This window comes from Triturus cristatus, chromosome 1_1, assembly GCF_964204655.1.
Source record: "Triturus cristatus chromosome 1_1, aTriCri1.1, whole genome shotgun sequence".
In the NCBI taxonomy this organism is placed as follows: domain Eukaryota; kingdom Metazoa; phylum Chordata; class Amphibia; order Caudata; family Salamandridae; genus Triturus; species Triturus cristatus.
The window spans coordinates 1,231,168,727-1,231,192,554 of record NC_140579.1 but is presented as its reverse complement, the minus strand read 5'-3'; the positions used below and the strand labels follow the sequence as shown (position 1 = coordinate 1,231,192,554).

General features: G+C 45.9%; 1 protein-coding gene and 1 pseudogene across 2 annotated transcripts in view; both read left to right on the top strand.

Annotated features, from left to right (window-relative positions):
- LOC146871866 (synaptonemal complex protein 1-like) overlaps positions 1-23,828 on the top strand; it is a 2,219,271-nt gene that overhangs the window by 432,015 nt on the left and 1,763,428 nt on the right. The gene's annotated exons all lie outside the window — the stretch shown is intronic.
- Positions 19,635-22,399, top strand: LOC146871888 (eukaryotic translation initiation factor 4B pseudogene; annotated as a pseudogene). Its single transcript, XR_014981194.1, has one exon. The product of XR_014981194.1 is annotated as a eukaryotic translation initiation factor 4B pseudogene (transcript).

Here is a 23,828-nt window from a genome sequence, read left to right as displayed (position 1 = left end):
AACTGCACTTTGTCAGATGATAGCCTGCCATTTGACCTGTCTTTGAAGACACAGTAAATGTGACAAGATGAAACGAAAACAAAATAAAGGCATTATATTGTCCATTCCCTTATTCGAACTCTACCCTGATTATTTTGGAGTTGCTGCAGCAGCATCCACACCTCTATTTCCAGTACCTATGCCCCAGTCCAGAACGCATGGAAATGGCACAAACTAAGTTCAGACAATGCAAACTTAGCAGGTTATACTCCCCACCACCAGTATGCGCTGCCTGTACCGACCTCTACCCTCCTGGCCTGACGACACTGGAGAAAGTGCCACACAGTCTTGGTCCAAAACTTGAGCTCACTCTGCCTCAGAACAGAAGCACCCAGGGAGCCCTGTACACATGTGCATTGCAAGGGGTAGCCAGCAAGGGATTACATATCCGAAGGGAGGGGCTCCTGCATATTGCAGAGAGGAAATACTGGGGACTCCAGCTATGCATTTGCATATTATTTAAAGCTTATGCTCTGTGCGAGCATAAGCATTATATAATATGCAAATGCGTGCCATGGTGAGGGCAGAGGCCACAGGGACAAGGCAGACCAACCACACTAGAGCACTCAGCACTCAAATTTGTAGCGCTTTCGCGCTACCCAATTGAATGACGCCCCATAGGGATGGGGTGATGTTTATTTTAAAAGGAAAAAAAGCAATGCAGGGTAAGCATGTGTGAAGCGTGTGCACGCTGAGCCTGCGCTCTACCATGTGGTTGCTGCTGGTGCTGGCAGGGAAGGAGAGGGAGACTGGCAGCATCATGTGCTTAGTGCAGACTACAGCCTGTCACAGTGGCCCTTAGATTTTGTCACTGTGAGCCTCCAGTAACAAAGCCAGCTCCCTGTTCCAGAAACGGCCCCAACCTTCCAGCCTCCTGGGGGTCTGCCCGGTACCCTGCATTCAAGTGTGATTGCTTGTCAGTCACAAGTTACAATACCAGCAGCCTCACTAGATGTGCTCATTGCTGCAAGGCCTCTCAGGCGCATTCCCTCTGCTCTACTGGTTCCTTCCCACTGAACTCTGCACCCAGACATGGCACACTTTAAATAAATCACCTTCTTTATCAACAGCTTAAACCAGCCCCGCACGGGCACACTGCTGGCTGGATATTCACACGGGCTGCGCCACAACCCCTTACTTCTGCACTCAAAACGTTTTTTAAAGGCAGCAAACCAACCATTCAGGCAATTCAGAACATGTGTAAACTGCTGATCTTAAAGCTTGAGACACAACATCATAAAGTGAGAATCTCTAGTCTCTGCTGGTTAGGCGTCATATAAATGTATGGATTAGTAGGGAGGGATACCAACATATTAATTCCTACAGATTTAACTCTCAGTAGTAATTTACCTGCCTCCCACCCGATCACGGATTGGTCTCACTCTGATTCAATTTCAAGACAAGCACATACAAAATTAAACAAACAGTTTTGGGGGGCACACAGTAGGAACGAGTTGTCACTGTCGGAAGATGAAAACGCCACACAAATGTGTTGTTGTAAAAAGCATGCACATTAATCCACACTATATGAACATAACGTAATGTTTCTCTGCAGTACTTGGCTAAGAACAGTAAAAAAATATTCCTGAGTAGAGCCCGGAAGTGAGGATCAGTTAGAGGGTCGTCTCTAGGGCACGACAAAACTAGTTGCCTCCAGTGGTGGCTGGTGACATCTGAAAGTGGTGTGGCGTAAAACAATTATCATAGTGCACTGCGGCGAGCGAGCAAGCCTGAACCACCTACGGGGGGGGGGGGTTCGTGTGGGTGCGATTTGCTTCAAGTCTGATAGGCACTCATATACACAATAAAATACATATGCACAACTCACAGGTCAGCACTACAGATTACTCACAATCCTCCAAACATAATTACTTAACACGAGCCATCCTGATGGGGTTTCTTGCTAGTGCTGCTCAGCCTTAGTCCTATTCCTACACAGTTGAAGACATACTTCTACTCCCACCCCTTCAGCCTAAGGGGTTGAATACCCTCACCTTACAATCGACTTCTTTCACGGCCCATATCTCTGCAAATCCTCCAGCTTCGCTCAACCGGTGTTCCCAACCACAACCGCCCATGAAGAAAGTACTCAGCCCTCATTAATTGCTTGAGTGCCCCCTGCGAATTTAGAGGACCCTGCGCTTGGCTCTAATCGCCCTTTTCTAGCCCCCGGCCTGGACTCCGAGGTGTGAAAATACGGTTAGATCCTAACTATTAATCGCAGAATTTCAAACACTTTCTTGGGGGAGGCGGAGATGCCCTCCGACTCCGAGCTGGCATGAGATGTGAGGGAGCGTGGGGTGAATGTAAATACAGAGGCTAAGCCTCCGAGTTCTCATTCCATGAAGCACTTGTCCTCGAGTGACTTCTGGCAGGAGAGGAGAAAGTGTGCAGAAAGATGAGCAAGGAAGGAGGCGCTGGCCCCAAGGCCAGCAAGATCCAGCCACCTGGGAAGTTTACCGATAGGTTTTAGGAAAGGGTCTTCGGCATGAGGGGGCTCCTTGAATACACTTGCAGTCCCACAAGGAGCTGGCAATCCCTCAGCTGCCCCCAACTTCCAAGCACACACGATGCCCACAGCAAATTCTTTTTTGTAAAGCGCCTCTGTGCACTTATCAATCCTATGCATGCAACGTCACCTATAAATGGAAAAGTGATAGACGCAAAATCAATCTCACCACTCAGTCCTCCTGGCAAAAATACAAATCACACATTCTCCAAAAGAGCCACATCACTGATATTCCTTTAAACCAATAGAAAGGATCATGTGACGGTGACGCATCCATTAACAAATCCATTCGTCTTGATTAAAAAAATCTGGCAATATTAATGAGAAAGCACAGGATTGTGCGGAGAGGCGCCTAAAGGAAGCCAAGAGAGCTTCCAGGCCCCAGAAATACCAGTAAGGAGCTATGTGAATGGTGCTAACATAACTTGTGCTTTTGTAACTCTGCAGAGATTGTAAACGTCATCATCATTGCAGCATGGCCATGCCCAGCTACCTGACGTAAGGTGCCGGATGATCATCTAATAGAAGGGTCGATCCCTCTGTGGCAAGTGTCACATTTGCTGGCACACACTTGCTCCTTGAATGACTAGCAAAAACTATGATGTTACTGCGACCTGCAGCACGTTATAAATAATGGTAGCTTTTGCTGGGTGCCCTCATGGTGTGCATACATGGCATGCAAAGTTGTGCCTACGCTATTGCTATGACCAAGGTCATTGAAGAGCTATGTTACTCATCTCGATAGGTTGTTAAACACGAGACACCAGATATCGAACATACACTAACAAAATGCAGCCACACCTCAGACTCGAGCAACGCACTAATCCTCTCAAGCGCTGTATTTCAAGCTCATCGTTGAATGGAGAAAAACGGACAATGCTGGAATCTGGAGAAAACCAAAATCATCCGAATTTACGAGCAGGAGGTATGCGATGGTAAATCGTGCTCAACACTGGGATTGTTTCACCCAATGAGAAGAAGTGCGTGGGGGGGGGGTGTTAACTCATTTTCTTTGAAACTGTAGAGCAGGGATAGGAAGTAAGAGGCGAACAGTTCGAATCCGACCCACTTTTAACTCAAGGATGCTTTTGTTCATGAGGGGCCAGCCATCGTGCTAACAATCCATAATACTACTTAAAGCCCGTAGCTCTCCTCACACAGCTTTACCCATCCCCACACCTAGAAAGTGGGCATGGGCCAATAACGAGCGTTATTGGAGGAATAACCAGTCTCCTGAAGTAGAATATACAATTACTTGTTCCGATAAAAATATACAGCGCTTCACCCCACATGGCTACTGTTTCTAAGCACTGTAAGTAGGTGTTCCTGCAGCAAGGCCCTGTCTTTTAGGGTTCGAACTTGGCTCTGTGCCTGTCTTTTAGGGTTCGAACTTGGCTCTGTAAAGCATTTCCTGGTTTGCAGTGTGTGTGTGAGCAGAGGTGGTCCCTGCCTAAACTGTGAGAGTATAATTCACGTGTTTTCTCAGATCTCCCTTTAGCCACCATGCGTTTTGCAGTAAAAGTTAAAACGTCACTATCACACAAATCCTGCCGGAGTCCGAGGCTCTGATGGGAGGTTAGATGAGGAGGCCAGTGTCCGCTCTGCACCGTTATCTCTGGTATTATTTGTTTTTCTGTGGTGCACTGTCTGAATATTTTTGTGGGCTGGTGCGGAACGTTTAACATGTTTTCCGTAGCGTACTGGGAAGTTTGATTGATTTGGACCTAGACTGCACTGCCAGAGTTAAGGGGTGAGGAAGAGCGACGCAGGCAGCATTGCCACAAAGGATATTTTAATGTATACGGACACAATTGTGTTGACATTCACGCACATACACAGGTGCAGGAACACAATGTCACATGCTTTCAGTCGTGCACAAAATGTGAAGCTTACATGAGGTTGTTCTTAACACGCACATCACGAATCACGATTCCCAACAGTCCAAGAGCCCAGATTCAATGAACAGGGCGCCAGAGCGAGGCTCGTAGCAATTGGATGCAGAGTGAGACCTGATGGTTTGGGGGTCGCCGCCCTTTTGCACCCATATAGGCGCCGCCAGGAAATCTCCCACATTTCAGCGTAGCTGCTATGAATGACGGGGCATTATTCCCAGGAGGAGCGACGTGGGTACTAAGTAATTTCACTTCACCTGGCTGGCATAAAACTGTAATGGCCGGCAAGCTCAAGAAAACGCAGAATTACTTACTGCTTTTCTTAATCTGATTCCGAGGACTGCGGCCTGCTGCTGCACTGCACAACACGCTGCTGTCTGCTTGAACTGAACTGACCGATTTAAGAGTGCCACTGCGTCGTGCGTGCGTGCGTCATGAAAAGGAGGGAAAGCGAAAGCGTTCTATTTTTAAAACGTGACGCTGGCGCACACAGGACCAAATCCTGCCCAGTCAGTGGCCCACCCGGCGCAACACTGACTGAAGGCATGGATTTATTTTAGTTTCTGATATATTGACTGCCTCTAAACCGGAGACTGCAATGTGATTAGACTATGTGAGTTGGCGCTCAAGTATGTCTAGACCCGGCCCTGCTAAAGAAGTGCCGGTGCTAAGCACCGGCAAGCACCGGCACAAATTAAGCCCTGCTTGGAGATCTTAAAAAGCACAAGTTGAAGTAAAGTTTATCAGCAATCTTTCTCCTCTCCTTCAGCAGCAAGGCAACCACTGCAGGCCAATCCCCCAGGTTAGGGACAGTACTCCTCCTACAGCTTTCCCGGTTCCTTCCCCTCAGGCAGAGGTTCGTCTTGTAGCAGGATCTGATTTCTTAGAAGCAGGGCTCCTACATTTATACTACATTTCTTTTGTTCTTGCAGGCCAGGGGGGCCCTTGCCTAGTTCGGTCCGGTTTCTGAGCACTTTGTTGACATGATGCAGGCTCTTGCTTTCAGTGTGCAGGGCAGAGACATCAGACGCTCTACAGGAGGTGGAGCCAGCATTGTGGTGGCAGAGCACAGCCCTATTTAAAGTCCAGGTGCACTCCTCCCACCCATCCTGGTGTAATCTTCCTATTCACCACCTGGCTGCCCAGACTGTCTCTTGGAATTCCCCAGCCCTGTCACTCACACAAACCAGACAGCAGATACACATCAGCGCAGAGGCGGGCTGAAATGGTTCGGCAAGCAAATGCCAACTTTCTAAAAGTGGCATTTGCAAACACAGAACATTAAAATAAACTTTGCTACAAGATGTATTTTATTATTCTGAGTTCAGGCATACTAAACTCGATTTTCTACCATGTTCCCTGGGTCTGTTAGGATCATAGGATGTAACAATTCTAACAGCCCATTCTGGCCTATGAAAACAGGTAGCCTTACAATAGTGAAAAACGAAAATGGCTGTAATTCACTATTAGGACATGCCACACACATCAGGGCATGTCCTACCTTATGCTTACAATGCACCCTGCCCTTGGGCCTACCATAGGGGTGACTAATATTAAGTTACGGGAAGGTTTAGGGACTGGCAAGTGGGTGCACTTGCCCAGTCATCATGACAGTACCAGACTGCACGCAGGTTCTGCAATGGCAGACCTTAGATACATTTTCCTGGGCCACTTCTGTGGGTGGCACAACCAGTGCTGCAATCCCACCAGCAGCATTTGTATTTCCAAGCCCTGGGCACTCCTGGTGTACTTTACTGGGGTCTGACAGTAATCCAAATAAGCCAATCATGGAATCCAACCAACATATACATTTTATATAGAGAGCACTTGCACTGTGGCACTGGTTGGCAGTGGCACAGTGCTCTGAGTAGCTAACACCAGCAAAAACATGAGGCACAACGAAAAAAAAGTGGAAGGGAGACTCACGCCAAGGTGCCAGGTCTAACATCAGGTTGGTGCTGATCTAGCATAGGCATGTCCCACTTGGACTCCACCCGGGCCATGTGGGACTCCAAGCGGGCATGATGGGCAGCCTGCTGTTCTTTGAGTTCCTTGAGGATCCCCATGACCTGTCCAAACCCTCCGGTGCTTTCCTGGTACGCATCTATGATACGTTCCAGGTGTGGCTTGTCATGCAGTCCAGCCCCCTCGGCAGACCGTGTCCTCTGCCTGGCCACCATCCCACCGCCCGACCCACATGGGCAGGACCTGCCATGGCCGGCCCAGCCGACACTGGGCCCCCTTGAGTGTTAGCACCGGTGGTGTTGTCCCTTGCTTCCGGGGGGCCCTGTGTACCTGTTCCGCTTGTTGTTCTGGGGCCTGGGCCTGTCCGTGTCGGCATGGGGACTCTGTCTGGTATCCGATGTGGCAGGAGTGGTTGAGGGGGTTGCTGATGTTACTGTTGCTGGGGCTGCACGATGGCTCATGCCAGAGGTGCCAGGTCAGTCAAGGTCATCGTCCGAAAAGGACGGAGAGTGATCCACGCCGGGGAGCTCAGGGGCCGCCAGAGTCTGGGACTGGGACTGCTCTTCAGGACCTGCTGTGTCCCCAGCATCCCCTGTGTTTGGAGGAGACACACAATGTATGTTATGTTTCTACAGACCTCAATGTTTCACACACATGACATTTGACACTGAACATCATTATGAGAGTCTGTACATTGCATTGTCCTAAGTTGTGACAGACCTGGAGCATTTCGATGTGCACGTCAAGCTGTGTGCATGACCAGCTCATGTATTGATCAATTGTCTGTAGATGCCCATTGCCACTCAGGTTCGATCACATGCCTGACACTGCTGTATTATCCCTGTCCACATTTGTGCTTTAATGACATACGTACAATTACACTTAGGGTATGTGGCGAACTTGGGGCATGTATTGTGTGATTCTTCTCTTTCCTCTGTGCGTCAGATTGGTGTGTCTATGAAACATGGTTGCAGTATGGTATGCCTGAGATCCAATGTGAGACACTAATTTGTTGTCTGTGTTCCTAGTTCACATTTCGTTTCATACAAGTCATGGTGTTAACATAGCTAATGAAGTTGGTGCTGAGTTTTGTATGTGCTAAAGCCTTCTATCTTGTCAAATTCCTCCACAATGAGATGGATTAGACACAGAAGCTCTCTTGCTTTTCAATGCTCATTACAGTGATGGGCAGAGATGTGTGTGTGTGTTACAGTTCAGCTGTTGTGAGTTGCATGCCTCCTCAGATGCAGTCCAGGTTAGTCATTGTGTTTGGGGTCTCCATGACAGTGAATAATGTGTTGCATGAATGTTGCATACACCGCAGACCGATGTGGGATTAAAATGCAGCTCACAACTGCACATTCTTTGAATGACACCATGCTACAGTGTCAGCTATGTGTGTGTCCATTCTAGTCACTGTCTGGTGTCCACTGTCAATGATGTATAGGTGACATTGTGTGTGCTTGTTGCTATGTACTATGTCTACATCTCCCCAATTGTCATCTACAAGACACATCTTCACAGCCAGGTCAGGGGACACCACAGGGACACTGCATCTCCAGAGAGTGGGAGGATACCTACAGTTCCAATGGGTGTGAGTGTATATGTGTTTGAGTTGGCCAGTGCATAGGTGTGACTTGCAGACAATTCATACATCATGACCATGTGTCATCAATCTTGCCAAGACATTTACTTTTGGAGTGACTGGTCCCAAGGGTGCACTTTTTTCTGGCTGAGAAGGTGTGCTTTGAGGCGCATTGATGGTATTGCAGGACCTCCTTCACCCACAGAGGCTAGCGAATCCCCATGTTTCATGCTTCCATTGCAGGGAGTCACAATTTACGTTCAGGATGTCTGGCATTGGTGTCCTGTTGTCAGTTAGAGGCCAAGGCCCAGCAGGGCCTTGTGCTCCCCAAAGCAGGGCCTAGTGTCAGCCATCTTGGCAGTACTTTTGCACTCCTTGTGAGGTGAGCATGGTTCAGTGTGAGCTTGCAGGCACATGTGGGTCGGGGACTGGTGGCTGTGACTGCAACCCCCACAGCTTTTTGCTACATGCACATCCCCAGCAGCCCAACCTTCCTTCATTTTGACTCAGCTTTCCTGTGAGGTGGTGTGACAATGGTGGCAAAATGGATGACAGTGTTTGTTGGTTATGACGTAATTTCATATTACTGTGGGATGGCAGGTATTGTGTTTGTATAACTGATATACACATCATAGGATACTTGCCTTTCCGTTGCTATGGCTTTGCTGGCAGTAATTTGTTTCACAGTCCCCTTGACAGTGCTATATGTGTGTTACCACACAATTATGAGTGAATTGGTTGTGTACTCACCAGGCTCTGGTATTCCTATTAATCCATGTATGCTCTCTGGTGGTAGGATGGCCCCCACCTTCTTCTCCCACGACCTGAAGTGCATTGGTTTGCCAGGAGGGCCACCACCAGTCTGCCTGCTCAGGGTGTGTTCCCTGTCGATGAGCTTCTTGACCCTCCTGCGCACATCATAATACCTGTTCTGTATATTGTCCTTTGTGCGCAAACAAGGTGCTTGTGCGTTGACTTTGTCGACAATCCTCTCCCACATCTTGGCTTTCTGTGACATGGGGGTCTGTTGAACCAATGTGCCAAACAACTGTGGCTCTACCCTGAGTATTTCGTCAATCATGACTTCAAACTCACTATCTGTGAACTTTGGATTCTTCTTGGAGGGCATGGTGCTGGGTGGTTGTGGGGATTGATGGGGGGTGTATGTGAATGTGGTGGGTGTGAGTCTGTCAGTGAATATGTGATTTTGTTTTTAAGTGGTGCAAATGGTGTAGTTGTTGTGTGTTGTGTGAGTTGTGGTGTGTCTCTGCAATGTGGTAGTGGTGTCTGCTGTCCTATGCCTGTAGTTTGCAAAGGATCATGGTATGGATTTCTTGCCATTATATAGGAGGAGTTGTGGGTGTGTCTTTGTTCCTTTTTTATTTTTTATTTATTGGCTTTGTCATTTGTTTTTTGGGGCTTTTTTTGTGACTTTTCCTTTGCTTTTGTTGTGCATGATGGAAACGTTCGTTTGACCGTGTCGGATGCTGCCAGTGGCTCGCGCAGGGTAACCCGAGTTTGTCACACTGACATTCTGCTGTTTTCGACGTTGTCGTACGCGTCCGACGCAGAGGGGTCTGTTGTTTGCTAGTCACTATTTGCTGTGCGTCTCGGTTTTCATGATCGTGCTCTGTGCGAGTCGGTCTCAATTCACATGTTTGCAACATGCTGCGCGGCTCGTGCATCGCGGGTACGTTTCGGTCACGTCAATTCCTGGTGCGTGTCGGTCGGTAGGATTCCCGGTCATTTTACGGGCGAATCACTGATTTTCGTATGGTTCGGTTGTTTGGCTCGTGTTCCGTGCGAGTGGGTTGTAATTCACATGCGTTGCATCGTACTGCGCGGGTCGTACGGCGCCAGTCCATGTCGGTCGGTCTCCGTTCCCAGTCCGTGTCGGTCGGTACGTTTTACACATGGAATCAGAATTGGCCCCTGTCTTAAGTCTCTATGGGCAAGCCCTGCTCCTGTCACATCTTAAGTGCCCCTCCACATGTGGGCCATAGAAGAGGTCCACAGGGCAGCAAAGCCCAGCTATTTACAGGATGCAAGAGGAATTAGTGAGAAAACCCTTTCATGCTGCACAAAGCTTTCTCATATTTCAGAATGGTGGGAGCAGGTGTGAACCTGGACTTCCTTGGGCATGTGCAGAGCCAAGGAGTTGGGTGCTTTATATGAAACTAGATATTCAACGGTAGTGATACCTGTTGCAATCCGATATGGTGGGCTAATGGACCTGCAAAAGAAACCTGTGTATAATAAACAAATAATGAATTAGAATCAAGTTGGAACTACTAAACCTTGTATCAAGGTGTCTGCACTATGAGAAGGCATTGTCTCAATTAGTCTGGCTTACAACTGAAAGTACCTCTATGCTTTCATCCATTCAGTCACTCATCCGCACTCACATGAAAGTAGTCACTCTTTATCATACAGTCAAGCATTTGGCCTCACCTTACCAACCTATGAAAACCTCATGATCGGACAGTGCTCCACAGCTCATTCATCAAAAGCCCAGAACACCGACAAATGAGGAAGGTGCTTGATGTGCGTGAGGCCTCACTTTGGTAACGACCCGGACCCTTTTTATGAGAAACCTAGTAAAGTGCCTTCAATTCAGAAACCACCTTAGAACCTGCCTTTTCAGAGATGCATTTAATGTTCACCCTTTAAAACATAGTCAATATAAAAACCAGGCAAAAATGTCCTCCAAGACCTTTTTCTAGGATGACCATTTACGTGTCTCCTAATGTGTACCATATCCAGGTGGTCCAATTCCTTTTCATCACCATATAATTCTATTCCTTTCACCTTCTTTACTTCCACAGTGATCTAAAGTAGTCATAGGGCAACACCTAAGAGCTTTGTAAAACTATTAAATGCATAAACATATCTGCATTTTAGTTGCGCTTCCATACCTAAATAAAATTATATGTGTCCTATTTGTCTTGCTTGCAGAGGGGCTCAGACTCAGTAATTCAGTACTTTGCTTGATTGGACAACAAGAGTGGAACCTGCTTCGTCCATACGCAATTCCTTGCTGTCAGCCTGGTTGGATAGAGTTGGAACTGCACTACCCACAGTCATCCATTCATGGTGGTCATGTGATGACTGCTGGTGTCGCTTACATAGGCAGGCCAGTGCGGGAACAAGGAAAGTACAGGTATTATTTCTGACCCTCCTCAAGCACAATAACATGTGACACCAATGTGTGCTGCCTCAGCCTTCCCAGAAGGCACAGGTGACTTACCTTCATTGACACTTGTCATCGTCCCCTAACGAGTGCCACCATCCATCATAACATTCACTCAGCAAATCAAGGCTGAGCCCAAGTGCATGTCTGTGCAGCACCTGGCGAATGAGATGACTGGTCTATTGGTGTTGAGTGGATAGGATGCAAGCTGGCACACAGGCACCTAATGATTGACAGCACAGCAGAGCAGTACAAAACTAAAATCATCATTTTAAATTGGTCCTAATTTTACTACTGAACTAGTAGGCTGAATGGGGTGGGCCTCATGCACAGTGACAGTGCTCGTACAGGAAGAATAGAGGCGTCCCAATGACCACCAGCCTCACCCTCGTCCATGGTGAACTGTGACCCTGTTGAGGGTATAACACTGGCGTGTCATCAGCGCAAGAGATAGTCATGGCACACCTGCAGCAAGTGGCACACCTGTTCAAGGCAGATTGAATCAATCATAGTGGAGATGCAGCTGCACCATCTAAATCACGCGAAATTAACCTCGGGAAGAATGGTGCCAGCATATTGTTTTTTCTTTCCAAATGTGTCTTTAGACATGTCCAGCTTCTGCTACTGCTGCACTGTTCTGGTAAATAGCATCCTTTGTTAGCATGTTCATTTCCATTGAGTGTTTATGTTAACCCATTTGCAGTGAGTAGCTTGTATTTGCCTTTGAAAGGCTATCTCTGTCCTCTCACCTACTTGGCTGTTGATGCCCTGCAAGAAAAAAGTCAGTCAGGATGTAATTTTCCTTTTTGCATTTCACAAGCCTGCCAAGTAGCACTATGACATATGATACTATCAGCCATTCCTGGCTTTTAAGACCACAGCATTGCGGGCCATGTAGTTTTCCTTTTTATACTTGCATTAAGGGCTCGTAATCCTAGCATTCAAAGTGCTGCTGACTAAAATGCCAGAGTTGGCCTGGCGTTTTCTACATCCCCATGAGACACTTGTCGGCTATGTTTAAAAATCAAATCAAAGCAATTTACATCAGTGGTTCTTAACCTGTGGTCCCAGGACCCCTGGGGGTCAGCTAGGCAAACTCAGGGGGTCCATGATTGTGTTACAAAATGAGATAATATTAAAATGAATACATTAAACATAATAAACTGTATACAAAAAAGGAAGTGAATTGAAAATGTAAAAGTCAATATTTTAGCATTTGTTTGGTATATGTTTGTATTTTTGTGCATTGTTTTGAGATTCAAATCATGAAAATTGCTTAGGCTCGGGGGACCCCATCTTCCAATAATGACTCAGTTGGGGCCACCACATTACAGTAATGACTCAGTGGGAGTCCACAGAAGTCAAAAGGTTATGAAGGCCTTATCTAGATAACTTAAAAACTGTTTGTTTCACACATAAATCCAAAAGTAAATTCTGCCCATGTATTTTGTGAGGGTTTACTCACACCATGCATTAAAACAAGCATAGGCAATATAAATAGTTTTGTTCTTTGTGTAGTGGAAAGTATAATACTAAGCTTCATAACGCAATAAAGGTATCACATGGACAGCAGCAGCTCAACCTTTCCTAAAGCTGGATGAAACCGGCATGAAATCCCTTTATGGGGGGGAGGGGGTTCTATGTTTTGATGCTACTTTATAATTTCGCCAAATTGTTGTTGTGACCATTTTTGTAATGTTTGCAGGTTTCTTTTTATACTAGTGAACTGTCATGTTTTGTGTATCCCCAGCTTTGTAGGGCAGTTCTGCTTTGTACATCTTTGTGGCGTACAATCCTATTGTGTAGTGCAGAGTAGGTGTTCTAGAGTCAGCTGTGGATGGACAGTGTAATAGCACCCTTGCTGATTGTGTTCCAGTTTCACAGGGAGATCTGTACATGTGTCGGGGGTTAAGCATACGTTATCGGTCAGGTAGATGCGTGTTTTGCGTGGTTGCACAGTAAAACTTATGCTGGAGATCCGCTTATACCATGACCTGTCCCTGTTCTCTTCATTCATTACATCTGTTTGCTTCCTCGCCCCTCCCTGGCCCCTCTTCTGCTTGCCCCTCCACCCACTTGCTTTTGTCTGGATTTTTTGTAAATATTTTTATTGCACTCTTTCTATCAATATAAACACCCTGGACCCACCTCCGTGCCCTGCCCCATAAACTCAGAGTTAATCTCTATACACGAAGAGTATAAAAAAAAAACCATCCATATAACCAAAAATACAATCTTTTCTAGTTTACCACAACATAGAGTTGGAGCTGACCAACCGGGCGGCAGATTTACCCCTAACAAAGTCAGCTGTCCTACTTTGAAGTGCATTGTGCAAGAATAAACATTGACATTAAATAACATCTGTCCAAAAATACCAATAAAAGTGACAGACCCCCCCTCAACCTGAGGGTCTCATACCCCATTTGCATTCAATTTGCCCACAGGATATACAAACAATTGAGCAATCCGTATATACATATACAAATTCCTAACCGTCTTGCTAGCCACACAATGTAAACTTTAAAGATAGTTTGGCTATTTTAAAAAGACAATAGCCCGCCCTCCTGGGTCTCCCACTGCCATATATAATAAATACAAATACCCCAAGAGCCCTTTACATATCTAGTTGTTTACCCAACCACTTAGGGTGATCAAAGTTTACTTCCCTTTTTCTTTGCTTGTCTGTGTTTCTTAGCATAAATAGCCTTCTCCAGATTGTGGTTCACCAATAGCTGGCTCAACCACTGTAGGAACGACGGGGGATTCGGATCTAGCCAGGCCGATGCTATAGTGAGTCTTAAAAAAGCCATTGCCAATGCCAAAAAAGGTTTTGCCTTCATAACCGTCCCTCTTTTTTGAACTCCCAATAAAATAAGATGTGTGGTCAGACTGACTTTCATCTCTAGTTTATATTCAAGAAAATGTGCGATGTGGTCTTTTACAGGGCTCAGGGCACTACAAGGTGCAAACATATGCACTATATCATCACACACATGGAACTGCGAGGACAGTTCACACCTCAGCCCTGCCCCATTTTGCTATCCTAGTGGGCGTGTGGTATAACATAAAGCAGGTCTTAAAGAAGTGAGCTTGCAAATTAGCTGACATAAAAACGGATTGCGAGAAATTAAGAGCTTTATAGAGATCCAAATCCAATATCAATACATTCTCTTCCCATTTTGACGAGAACTTTACGAGATCACCTTTCATCTCTAAATTCAGAATATGATATAAATTCCCGATTCTGCTTTCGCATTGTGCGGTTATTTTCTCGACCAGATCAATTATACCAAAGTCCACTGAGCCACCCCCTTACGCTGCAGATAGTCCCTGACTTGCAGATTAAAAAAAAAAGTCTCTATAGTTAATACCAAACTTATGTTTAACTCCTCAAATGAGACAATCCCAGTGGAGGAATAAAAAGCCTGTTGACTGTTGATACCTAATTGCAACCATCTTTGTATACAATAAAACCCCAAAATTAAGGGTTTGTAAAAGTTCATTCTTCCTATTTTCAGCAGTTTGCATACACCGGCCCTGACTTTATAGGCACCCAAAATGCACTTGAATCTAACTTTTTTGTAATAGCTGGACTCTAGTTGTCTCCAGAAGCAACCCCAGGCTTCATTGCCAATCAATAACTCATATGTTGAAGGTATAGCCTGTTGAGGCTTATTAATGTGCGGTTGTCAAAGTAATGTAGAGCTATATTGCAACATAGAAGCCCAATAATACAATTTGAGGTTTGGTAATGCCCCCCCTCCTTTTTCTTTTGGAAGTGAAAGGTATTTCAATGCCCTTCTAGGTTTGGAGTAGGCCCATAAAAACCTTGAGAACACTGCCTCAAGCGTGACAATATTTACAAATGGCAGTGGTGGTTTACTTGGTAGCACATCTATTCTCTGAGTGCATTTAATCTATGTATCCAAATATTGGTGCCCCTCAAGGTTCCGCTAACTGCACCCCACTACCGAAGGTGCAAGAACACTGAAGCCCAATCGGACCCAGTGAGAACATGAAATAGATATGTCAACCTCGGCAGTCTAGTACAATTATATTATCAATTCATATAGTTGTTGTAGCACAAACAAGTTCAAAATATCAGCAGGACAATGATTCAGTTCTTGCTGTATCAATTTAATATAAATATGTCACCAAATTTTAAATCACAAATTTTAAATATAAAACACAGTATCAATATGTTTAGGAATAGACAGCTTCATGTGACAATCCTCCTCTTTAAGCGTTGAACCGGCAGCCGACACGTGTTTCGTTTCTTAGAAACTTTTTCAAGGTTGCAAATAATGCCATGAGAAAAGAAAAAACAACATTTTCATTGTTCATATCCAAAGATCATCTAAATCCAAAGGAAACAGGAAAAACGCAATTTGAATTGTATACGGAGAGAGACCCCAACATGGAGAAAAAACTGCCTGGAGCGTCTTCAACCAATGGTTCGAGAATTCTAAAGGGATTGACCTAAACAAATCAAGAATTTTAGGAAAAAAATCATTTTTATTAAATTACACCTCCCCACAATTGTAAGATGTAAATTGTCTAATATGCCTAGATCTTTTTTCATCTTTCCTATGAGAGGGTCCAGATTTAGTCCACCTTTGAGTTGATGCTAACACCCATATAGACAGCTTTTTTATCATTCTTTTATCCACCATCGTTATTTATCACCACGTGGCTCTCATCCATATTCAACGAGTATCCGGAAACCCCCCCAAAGAGTACTGCCTCCCTTTCAATTGTTTTAAGGGCCATTTCAGGTTTAGGGGTCACCACGGCTATATCGTCTGCATACACTATGATTTTCTTCTCATACCCTTGTACTGGTGTAATTGCTGAATTTAGCTCGAATTTACATTTCAGAGGGTCTATATACAGTGCAAACAGCTAGGGGGAGCAGGGACACCCTTGCCGTATCCCTTGTGTGATCTCTATATTTTCAGGCAAATCACCTGAGACAAAAATATTAGCTCCTGGTTTGTAATATAGGGCCTTAACCACTTGTATAAACTCTGGCCCAATGCCCATAATCAACATTATCTGCCAGGGAAAGTGCCAGGAGACCCTATCAAAGGCTTTCTCTGCATCCAATAAGACCAGAGCCATAGGGTCCCATGACACTTGTACTGCAACGAGCAGTGTGACCACTCTTCTGATCTGATCTGTCATATCCCGCCCGCTATAAAGCCATGTTGTTGGCTGGACACTATCTGCGGCATAACCTGTGCCAACCGTGCAGCTAAAATCTTAGGACAAACCTTTGCATCCCCGTTCATTAAAGTTATTGATCGGAAAGAACTAAGAACTGTGGCTGGTTTATTCTTTTTTAAGAAAACAACTATATTTGCTGTAGACCACGATCCTGGAGGGGGAGTTCCTCTATAGATCTGGTTTAATAAATCCGTCAGATGTACTTTCAATTGGGGGGCAAACTTTTTATAGAATTCCACTGGGATTGAATCAGGCCCTGCGGCCTTACCTGTAGCCATACCAGCTAATGCCGTATAAATCCCCTCCCAACATATGTCCCCTTCCCGGGACAATATTCTTAGCGGCACTCCTCTCAAAGTATCGGCTATCTGATCTGAGCTGGCTATTGATAATATGCTCTAAATGCCTCCCTGATCTTCCTGGGCTCTGAAACTGCCCCGAAAGTGGGATCACATATTCCTCTCACTTCATTTGCTGAGATTTCTGTCTAGCTCTTGCAGCCAGATGATGCCCGGCTTGCTCGCTACATTCATACACTTCCTCCCTCCGGGCTGCCAATTTTTCTGCAGCTCTATCTGCAAAAATCTGATTAAGTGCTGGTCTAGCTAAGGTGACCCCTAGTTGAGCCTCCCCTAGCTCCCCTCCCTGCTTGAGTATTCTAACCAGGTCCTCCTCAGCAGTGACTAACATATCTTGTTTACGCTGAATGAGCTGTTTTTCTTCCTTCTCTCTATCCAATGAGAACCCCAGCATCCCCCCACGTAAACACACCTTCAGTGTGTCCCAAACTACCCCTATGGGTGCACTACCACTATTTTCCTTAAAAAATATTGGGATCAATTCTTCATATGGCTGTGATAATCCACATTTGTTAAAAAGCCCGCTCAAAACTCCACTTTGTTTTAGTTTCAGTCTCCCCGACCCTGAATTGCCAGCATTTAAGGATTATGATCTGACAAAAAACACGGGTATCGGTTAATTCTACAGCTCGTCAACAATGTATTTGAGATAATAAAATTGTCTAGACCGGCATGCGAACCATGTGGGCCCGAATAATAAGTGAACCAATGCTCTAGAGGTCTCTTCCTACTCCAGACATCAATAAGCCCATGATCTTCACAGATGCTTTCTATGGCACGAGAAACTTTTGTTTTCTGACCCACATACTTTTTAGATTTGCCCCTATCCCAACCACTGGGCAGATTGATATTCAGCTCCCCACATACCTTTATTGGCAGAGGCTGATGAGTTGATTCATTAGATATGTCGTTAATAATATGTGGGATGTCCAAAATACTCCCATACACAGAACATAACATCAGTATGCCTCCGTTTTTAATATGACATCCTACTTTCACCAATTTACCTTGTCAGCTGGAACTTGCGTGAACTGTATTTTATTACCTTTGGCCAAAATCGCCAGCCCCCCTATTCGAACACTTTGAGAGGTCCCCACAATCAACCTATAGCCAAGAGCATTTAGGACATCTCTATGTGAGCCTTCAATGGGTCTCTTGCAAGTAAACCACATCTGCTTTCAATGTTTGCAGACAAACTGCCACTCTCGCTCTTTTTTGGCATCATTCAACCCACAAATATTAATAGAGGCTATACACACTTTTCCTTGTCCACCCACTACATGCCTTTCATAGCCCGACTATAGCTCTTATACATGGATACAATTAACAAAAATGGCTCTGTCCTAATTTCCAACTTTTACACCTCCAAGCATATGAACCCCCTATCCTCAACCTCACCCCACCCCAACCCATCACCCAAAGCCCCTTTCCCTTCAAACCCCCACACCCTCTCCCTCTGCCCACCCCACACATGGTAGCAATCAGGCCTAGCCTGTGTGAGGTTATCTGTATAACTGCTCTCTCCACCCCCACCTTATCCATCTGCTACAACCTCTCCATACTTCGTCCTGCTTCAAAGCATCATAAGCTTGATGGTCTCATCTCATTGTAAATCATTGGGGAATCTCTCTCCTCAACAGCTGCATCTAACTACTCGGCTCCCTCCCTCCACTTCTCTGTTGCGGCCTTTCAGATCTCCCCCGACAGTTCGATCAGGTAAGGCTACGAACACTCCCCTTAAAAACTATTTTCAGTTTCGCAGGGTACTGTAAATATACCTCCGCTCCCAATTTCTGGAATGGTGTGAATAATTGCCTCAGACGCCACCTCCTCTCCATTGTGGCATTGGTGAAGTCAGGTCTTGCACAAAAGGAAACCCCTTCAAACTCCTTTTTTGCAGTTGGTCGTGCTTGTGCATATATACATTCCCTGAGCAAAAATTTGCCTAAAAATACAAGTATTGCCTGAGGTTGCTCTTGATTGCCTGCATGATGAATTTTAAGAGTTACGGGAACACGATAGGCCCTTTGAATTTCATTTTCCCAGTCCCACCATATCAAATCTGGGACGGCCCCCTCTCAAAGTATTATTCTAAACCCTCTTGCATCCCTCCTTCACGGCCTTCAGGTATTCCTAGGAGTCTGACGTTATTTCTTCTTTGCCTGTTCTCCTTCTCTTCCAATTTCCTCATCATGTCAGTTATCTTGGGATCTTGAGATATCTTTGTCTTCTTTAATTCTGCTGCCTCTCATTCTATAAACTCTGTACGGGCCTCAACCATTGTCAATCTCTCCAATATGTCTGTGCATGTTTTATTGATCTCCCTTACTGCACCCTGCAATTTTTTAGAGGCTTGCTGTGCCCAACGATTGTCACTTCTCACTCCCTCCTGCATCTGTTTTATAGAAAATAAAATATCAGCGGGTGAAGGTTCTCCCGTGTTCTGTACTTCTGAATCAGCTGTGCCGCTAGGACCCTCCACTATTCCATTATATGGTTTCTCATTTTCCTGAAGCAGCAACTGTGTGTCTGGAAAATCAAATCTTAGGTTGGGTGAGTTCCCACAACTCAATCCATCTTGTCTAAAGCTCTCTTTTCTCACATTTCCTTTTCTTTCCCCTCTCTTCTGCAGTGAGGCTTTTTTTTTTTTTTTCTCTCTCCCAACCCTTGGACATACTTTTTCTCCCTACAGCCACCACAGATTCCTCCAATGAGCTGTTGCTACTTAGGTCTGAAAAGGTAGTAGTGGAGGACTCGTTTCCTGGTGGTGATGATTCCGAGTCATCTATCAACGAGAAGAATTTTCCACCCAAAAGCTTGGGGGAGCATAAAGGTACTGGGCCCGTTAAACTGCCTTGGATTCCTTGAGTTCTCTCACTCTCCCAATATGGCGGCTTCAGCTAAGAAGAAGGGGAAGAAGGCAAAGACCCTGACCCTCACTGACTTCTTGGCAGCTGATACCACTGGTGGCAGTGGTGGTGGAGGTGGCGGTGGTGGCGGGAGCAGCAGCGGTGGTGGTGGAGGAGGCAGCGGGGGCTATGACCGTGGCAGCAGTGGCTATGACCGTGGCAGCAGTGGCTATGACCGTAGCAGCAGTGGCTATGACCGTAGCAGTAGTGGCTATGATCGTGGCGGAAGCAGCTTTGATCGTAGCAGCAGTGGCTATGATCGTGGCGGAAGCAGCTTTGATCGTAGCAGCAGTGGCTATGACCGTGGTGGCAGCAGCTATGATCGTGGGGGTGGCAGCAGCTACTCTTCCAAGCCTGTCAGTTGGGCTGATGAGACAGATGATTTGGAAGGAGATGTTTCTACCACTTGGCATAGTAACGATGATGACACCTGCAATTGATCGCTCTATCCTGCCTACGGCGCCTCCTGCTGCTCGCGAACCTGATGTGGACAGAAGCAGACTCCTTAAATCTCCTCCCTTCACCGCTTTTCTTGGAAACCTCCCCTATGATGTGTGCGAAGAGTCTATATTAAAGTTTTTCCATGGGCTGAATATCAGTGCAGTACGCCTGCCACGGGAACCTAGCAACCCTGAGCGATTGAAGGGTTTTGGCTATGCTGAGTTCGACGATTTAGAATCCCTTCTCCGTGCCCTCAGCCTCAACGAAGAGTCCCTAGGGAATAGAAGAATTAGAGTGCATGTGGCTGACCAGTCCAATGATAAAGATAGAGATGGCTCTTTTGGAGGCAGGGACCGAGACCGGAATCGTGATTCGTATAAAACGGATTCCTCAGATTGGAGGGCGCGACCGACTTCCGATACCCCTGACGACACTCCCCGAAGAGGCGATGATGGCTTTGGAGACAGGTATAGAAGTGACCGGTATGAGTCTGGTCCACGTCGAGAGGGGTTTGACAGAGCACCACGGGATTGCTACGATGATAGAGATCGAGGCGGGGGAGGATTTGACGACTCCCGGGGCAGTCGGAGAGCCTTTGGCACTGGCTACCGGCAGGACTATGAGAAGAGGGATGATTTCAGGGGCGGTGGAGACCGCTATGGTGATCGATCAGAGCGGCGTGACGACAGGGACAGGTGGACTGAATCCCCCAGGGATGATTTCCGACGAGAGGAGAGAGCAGGCCCTACTCAAAGGCCCAAACTGGTTCTAAAGCCTCGAACAGCACCCAAGGAGCCAGATTCAGTTGGAGGGTCCACACCCTCAAGCCGGGCTGCTTCCATTTTTGGCGGAGCAAAGCCAGTGGACACAGCGGCCAGGGAACGGGAGGTAGAGGAGCGGCTACAGAAAGAACAGGAGAAACTAACACGCCATCTGGACGACGAGCGCCCGCGATTAGAGCGAAAACCTAGAGAAAGACACCCAAGCTGGCGCAGTGAAGAAAACACCCAAGAGCGATCCAGGACAGGCAGCGAGTCCTCCCAGACTGGTAGCACAGGGACGTCTTCCCGAAGCACACGAAGGAGGGAAAGCAAAAAGTCTGTGGAAAATGAAGTTTTTAATAAAGATGACGAATCAACCTCTCCCAGCTCCAAAGGTCCAAAAGCAGAGTCTCCCCTTCCCCTGAAGGTGATGCCAGCCCCGCCGCCCAAGGAAAATGCCTGGGTTAAGCGCATCACTACCTCTCCCGCTACCCGCTCACTGAGCTCAGACTCTGACAAGCAATCGCCCACAAGTGGTATTACTGAACCAGGCCTGCCCAAGACAAGCCCAAAAAGAGTTGATGAGAACAAGTTGGATGGCGTAAGAAGTCCGCAAGGCAATAGAGACGAAAGTGGCCGCAGTTGGGGCGATGGGCGAAACAGAGAGTCTGAAAGGAATGAAGGCATGAATGAACAAGACTTTGGACCATCAGCTGAGCCAAAGAGACTGCAGGATGTGCCTGGAGAGAAGTTCAGCCATGCAAGCAAGTATGCTGCTTTAGCGGTTGATGGAGAAGATGACGAAGGGCTCCCCGAGTGACACCTTTCCAAAGAAGTTCCACTTTCTCTTAGCCTGTTGCTTTTCCTGAACATTTGGAGAGCAGAAACAATCTTCAGTCAAAGATGAGAAAAAATGAAATACAAAATACTCAAAATTAACACCTCCGGGAGACCTTTCTTAATTTTAAACAGAACCCATTTTTCTCTTGCATGCTGCTGCAGCCTTTAAAGTATTGACCGAACTAGAAACATTTTCAACGTTTTATTAAGAGGGAAGTGCAGAATTTTAAAGAAATGAAAGGCCCATTTTTTGGGAGTGCCTGCACGCTGTTATCCAGTGTGACATAGAGCCTTCTCTTTAAAGTGAAAATTACAAAGCATGCATTCTGTACTGCTTTTTGGGTTGGTTTTAAAAGGACTTTGCAGTTCTGATATGGGTATGAGGGTAGAAAGCAGTATATGGGTACATGAAAGGATTTCCGGGGAAGCAGTGTAGACTGCCTCCCTAGTCTTACCATAGCCTGTTGCAATTTATATGAAGTCTGAATCATTACCTAAATAAATAAACTTCAAGTATCCTCTTAAAGATAGGGTCTCACTTCATGTTTTTAGTGTCACTTTTCAACCCTCTGCCCATATTTCTTCTGAAACCTGTTGTAATGCAGATTCTATTTATTAAGGAGGGGCTTGCCAAACTGTATTGTGATAGGGAAGAGTCATTAAAGATTCCTCTTCATCTTTCATCTAAGTCTGGCGTTAATTTGCTGCTACGGAGCACATGCTGCGATTAGCCTGAAGTTTGGCTGATACTGAAGCATGACTTTCTCGGCTTAGGATGTTCTTGATGGTATGTACTCTGAAGCCTATGGTGTTAGTGTGGTCTGCCCTCGAACAAGGGATGGATCGTCCTTATCAACCATTCATTATTGGCTAGTACATTTCTTCAAAGGCTTACACTGAAACGTCTCTCTTAAGGACATTGAGCAGTCCTGCTTAACTCCTACATGTGGAGAGGGAGGAATAGGAGGTAAAGAGGGGCAACTTTGCATGTGTGATCCTTGTAACAATTTGCTTGACTCCTGTAATTTGGCAAAGCCTTGTCTGTTGTCCTTCCAGCAATAGTTAGGGGAGTCATTGCATTAATTTCTTAGGAATTCTAAGAAATGTGCTTTCAGTCAGTTGTGCTGCATAGCAAACCTGTTGTGCAGTCCCAGGGGAGAATTTCTTTCCACCTCGGACTGATGCTTGTTTTGCAACATCCATGTTGAGAAGCATAGATTTTGGGTTATTTGGGTTTAATTTGCCGTTGGCTAAGAGGGCCTCACCAGTCCTTGCTTTAGGCATTCCAGAAACACTACCTGATGCATAGTATTGAGGTCATCTCTTGGAAGAGGCCGAGGTGCGCAGTTTTTAGGAAGCCTCAGTCTCTGCTATCAAGAATCTTGTTTTGTTAGATGAAAATAACTGCAGGCTGCAGCAGTAACCATCAGGTGGAGGCAAATTTGGCAGACTTTCTTAACCCTCAGACATCCAGTTGTGTCCTGACTGGGAAAGTATTGGAGCGCGTCTGTAGTATGAGCTGAAAGTGTCTGGACTTCATGCCTAATTTCAAACTATATGTGCTCCCCTACTCTTGTGGCACAGTGACTGCCAACTTGCTACTAGTTTCACTGGCACCTTTCCTCTGTGTGGAATTGCTTTGGTTAAAAGCTGAATTTTGCCTCTTCCCATTCCTGACTTCCTGTTAGGGGAGTACAGTTCACTAGTAAGCGTTTACACATTCTGGAGACGTGTACAAATTTGTATAAAAACCTATGAAAATAAACTGTAATTTCAGCTAAAAAAAAAAAAAAAAAACTGCCTTGGATTATCCGGGTAGGACTCGCCTTATTGGGGGACATAACAACCACTGACATCTCAACCCCACTTTTTTTTCTGTTCTATATGACCCCCCCCTGGGGTGCCAACTTTAATGCATCCGGCTGTAGTGCTGATGAGGGCACCAGGATTACTGTCTCTTCATCCGCCTCGCTCTGCGTCGTAATTGGAAATTCCTCTGATGACATCACAGGGGTGTCCAAATCCAACTGGACCGCTGAGATATCTGCATTTTTCATTTCTTTGTTCCTTGTAGCAGAAAACATATCAACAAGTGATGGCTGGCCATCCCCA